Source organism: Paramormyrops kingsleyae, chromosome 22 (assembly GCF_048594095.1).
Source record: "Paramormyrops kingsleyae isolate MSU_618 chromosome 22, PKINGS_0.4, whole genome shotgun sequence".
Lineage (NCBI taxonomy): Eukaryota > Metazoa > Chordata > Actinopteri > Osteoglossiformes > Mormyridae > Paramormyrops > Paramormyrops kingsleyae.
Genome location: NC_132818.1, coordinates 3683489 through 3688200, shown reverse-complemented (window position 1 = coordinate 3688200; position 4712 = coordinate 3683489). Strand labels below are relative to the sequence as shown.

At 36.9% G+C, this 4712-nt stretch overlaps 1 long non-coding RNA gene across 2 annotated transcripts; it reads right to left on the bottom strand.

The window, feature by feature from the left end:
• Nucleotides 1-748: 748 nt before the first annotated feature.
• LOC140581635 (uncharacterized) lies at nt 749-3684 on the bottom strand. Of its 2 annotated transcripts, none has more exons than XR_011984743.1 (4): nt 3410-3684; nt 1865-1948; nt 1295-1395; nt 749-885 (listed from the first exon to the last, which is right to left on the bottom strand). It is a non-coding gene; the product is annotated as an uncharacterized lncRNA (long non-coding RNA). The 2 variants fall into 2 exon arrangements; XR_011984742.1 differs by having other exon boundaries at nt 1865-1929.
• Nucleotides 3685-4712: the final 1028 nt, after the last annotated feature.

Here is a 4712-nt window from a genome sequence, read left to right as displayed (position 1 = left end):
GTCCCCATCACTGCACTGAGACATTGGGATCCACACAGACCACAGTATGGGGTAACCTGTTGGCCACAGCAGCACGTCAGTAACATGGTCATCCTAAGAATGTACCCAATAAAGGACATTGAGCTGGCCCTCCAAAGGACATCCTCAGGCTGTCCCTTGTTTATGTCCCTACCCAGCAAACATTTGGACGTTTGATGACCGTTGAAATGACATCCCTCCGACACGTCCCGTCATGGTTGAAAAATAGTTCCGAAATGAAAGTTGAACGGACGTCTTTGACGTCAACTTGCCGTGTATTCGACGTCTTTCCGGCGTCTTTTCTGGACGTCTAATGCGTCGTCGTCTGGATGTTTTTAAGATGTGTTTCTGCGTTATGTCAGTGTACTTATTAGCCTGAATATAAACGTCCTAATTGTGAAATGCACATCAGAATATAAATGGTTCAAAAAATGTCCAAAATCAGTCCAGTCAGACCTCAACGTCTATACAACGTTTAATCAACGTTTACATTACAAAACATTTCTTATTTGTATTAAATAAGAAAAAAATATATATTTATATATACATACATATAAATATACAAATAAATATATATAATATATTTAAATATTTGTGTGCATTATATATAAACACATACATACACACATACAAATATAAAACTATACAACATTTATATAGTACAACTGTAAATAGTAACAATTAAACATTAGTTAAACAAGAACGAAAAGAACAAGAACATGAACACACACATGAATTATTTCTGTCAAAGGGCTCATTTCCTATATCCCCCACCCCCAGCTCTTCCTGGAGCATGTTTTAGGTGTTCAGCCACTGCTGCCTCAATCTCGGAGTCTGTTGCATTTGCGCTCCATCTTTTTACTGCATCTGAGGGAATTGAATGTTAAAAAAAAAATTTTTTTACAAAAAGGCAAAATTGTCTTTATGATCCTACGACGACATTAAAAATACATCTTGGAACAATATTATCAGTTTCATTAACGAAACATTTGAAAAAAGTAATCAACATGTATTACACGACATTTTTCTGTTGAATAATCTTTGGTTAATAAAAGATGTTCTGCATTAAATGTGTGCTAGGTGAATGAAAAAATAGCAGGTCCCCTTCCCCTTCAAAACCACTGTGGTTGAGCAAGTTCCATAAGTAGGTGTGTAACTGTGTGAAAGTAAACAGGACATTTCTGTGGTCTTTAAGACAATATTCCTTCAATAGATAGGTACCAATAAAAAAAATTTAAAAAAAGTACAAAATTTCACGTCATAAGGCCAAAATTACCTTGAATTATATTGAATATGATTGTATCTCTAAATGGCTTCTTTTGCAGTTGGCCACCACCCCTCATGTTGAATTTTGCCATTAAGGCATTCGACATGATTCTGTGAAAGAAATTACTCAGGATTACTTCACCATCAGGAAAATTTACATGTAAGGTCAATATTACAATTATTGTAGTTGTAATATTATCAGCATGTTACTTGCATGCAATGTTAAATCATACACTTTAACAACCACTCATCTGTCAGGTAACAAGTTCCCTGAACTATGTTCTTATCCATATCCACATTTTTTGAGACAACTAATTAGTCATTAATGGCTTACACTGAAATTATGTTTTGATTTTTTGCTTTTCAGTCTGGCAGACTAAGTCAGTAGACATCTAAAACCTTCTGAACTAGAAAATAGGCATGTATGTGAGGAGATATAATGTGTGAAAGATTAAATCTGTAATAAAAAAAAAATAATACCCAAAGCTGGGTTTCTTATTTTGGCCAGAATATACATTTACATATACATTTTATTTCTGAATTATGCAGCAATACAAACAATGCAAGGTAAAATACATACCTGTTCATGACTTTATTGACACAGTCCCTGACAGAAGATCCCCCAACTCTGGACAGTTGCTGAACCTAAATGTGACATCACAATCTGTAATATGATATTAAAGCACAGTTCAACTTTCCCTGGCAGTGTCTCTTTTGAAAAGTGTTCAAGAACATAACGTTCAATAACATAATAAATATACTGTCCATTGCATTTATTTTGAACTGGCACTCCTTGTGGAGTTTCAAGAAGAGTTCTAGCGTCTTTGGGAAGTCTATGGCCATGACGTCTGAGCACATCCAGAAGCTCATTTAATGCCTTGTGGGTCTGGTTTGTAGCAGTAGCCCAACTAGCCAAGTCCTTGTGAATAGATAGTGTTTCAACAATTGAACGTGAAGCCTCATCCAACTGCTCAGACTCAGTTTCAGTAGAATCAGTATCATAATTGTATTCTTTTTCATGTCTAATTGACACCACTGCTGTGCTAACAGAAGAACTACAGGCCACCATAGGATGTATTTTGTCGTGTGTTGATCCCTCCGTGAGGGGACTGCCCTCTCCCGCCAAGGCTGGCTCCACTGACCCCTCAGAATCAGAGCTGCTATCATATTCCACTAAGGAATCAACCTTTGCCCTTCGTCATCTCCACTTCCTCTGGTACTCAGAGGACATGTTTAGCAAATCTAAAATTACAAAATTATTTTAAAGTAGTTACTGAAAACATCCATGTTAAAATTCATTTACAGACGCCAGCCCATGTTATTCTTGAGCTCTTCCTACATTTTGCTCAACATTTCACAGTCTCTTTCAGGTAATTTACTTTTTGAAAAATCTCAAAAGGCTACATTGAACAGTAAACTTACTGGATCATTAAAACATACTGGTATGCTATTATCGACTGAATTTCATAGCTACTACAATATTTACCATTTGCTTGGGTTTTAACAAATTATTTTTTTTTTACTTTATTTAAAAGATCTTTCACTAAACATCTCGCTTTAAAGTCAATTTAAGCAGTTACAACAGCACTTCTTGCCCTACCAAACGCACTACTGATTTGCCCTCCCCCACTCCAATCTTATCTGAAATGATATCTTCCAGCTTCTGATTGACTGAACACACCTGATCCAGGTAACCAGCAGTGGGTAGGGCAGGGATAATTAGAAAACAATTAGGCCAGGTGTCCTTGAGGACCAGGGTTGGGAACCCCATATCTATTACACCATGTTCCTGCAGTAGCATGAAACTGCTCTGCTCATTTGTAATTATTTTTTAAGGCAGTGCAACAAAATCCAGCAAACTTAACATTTTGGGGACTTGGTCATTTTGCTATCAGTTTTCCACCAAGAAGTTTGCTCAACTGCATAAAATAGCTCAACTTAAGTGTAGAGACCGCATGAGGCTTTATACCTGCGAACTCATGCTAACAGAGTTTGTTTTTAGGAGCAGCCTAACGTTAACACTACTAACTTTTAGCCTGCTAGTTAATTTTAGCCAAACTCAAACTACATTTTAGTTCCTTCGTGTCAAACGTAAAATTTATAAAACAATACAAAATGGACTTACCCAACAGTAGTTTTTTTATATAGATATATTAACTTTCACCCTCCTCTCTTCTTGTCAGTAAATAAGACTCGTGAAAATGCGTTAACTTTTCCTCTCCCTCTCTAGATAATCTGGAATATCGCGGTATATCGCGAGACTGCCAACTGTTTCCAAATTCAAATTAAAAAACTTTATGTATCCACATGGGGAATAAAACGCACGCAGAGTAAAGCGAGTAAACTTTTTTTTTATTTGACAATCCACAACCAATTCGGACTTTAAATGGTAACCAGGTATATAGGCCTACCTGTTCATATGTAAATGCATAAATTTCATAAAAATAATAAAATAATTTTTTAATATTCGAAAACACGGGGCGCATAATGCCAAATGCAGTGGCTTCACAATCACAGAGCACTTTGTGAATAATTTGTCATAAAACAATATGTAAATAAACATTATTGTGTATTTCATTTAAAAAATATATCCTTTTCCCCCCACAATGAGTCTTGCTTGAATAGACGTGTGAAGGACGTCAGTGGCCGTCTTTTCACAACCTCTTAAAAACTACTCGGGGCACTTACTTTTTATTGCAGTATTAACCAAGGTGTAAGCACACTCGCAATGCATGTTTCGTGCTCAATTTCACAGTGGATTTAATAAAGGATCATGATGGACTGTAAATGCACGTGTAAAGGACGTCACATAGTGGACCTTCGCTCACACATGCACTCACTATTAATATTTCACTTAGCTAAAACTCAAAGTGACAGCTATACATGCAACCCCAGACAACTGTAGACATGTACAAATGTATCTTAATGCATTTTTAGGCAATGTTCTGTGTTACATATTTTTACCGATTTATGCCGTCTTACCTCGACTGTTTTTGGCCGGGGACACAACGTCGCCGTCGGACCAATGTTTACTGGGTAGTATTACTGGTAAAATGTCAAATATTAATTATTTAGAAAAAGGGATTTACGTGGGCTTAATGCCCATAATATGTTCACACAATATGTCCTTAAAATGTTCCCGGGAAGTCCATATATGTTCTCGGAATGTCCATAACTGGTCCTGAAAATGTCCTTAAAAGGTCCATAACTGGTCCTCTAGACGTCCTTAGGACGTCCTTAAAAGTCATCCTAAGGACGTAAAAAAACTTTCCATCAGGATGTCCTAAGGACGTCCTTTGAGGACAAGATCCGGACCAAAAGAGGACGTCCTATGGACGACCTAAGGACGACTTGCTGTTTGCTAAGACGCCCTACCGCAGAAATTTACGCTTCTCGCCCACAAAAATAACGCAAGTTATGTCAAATAA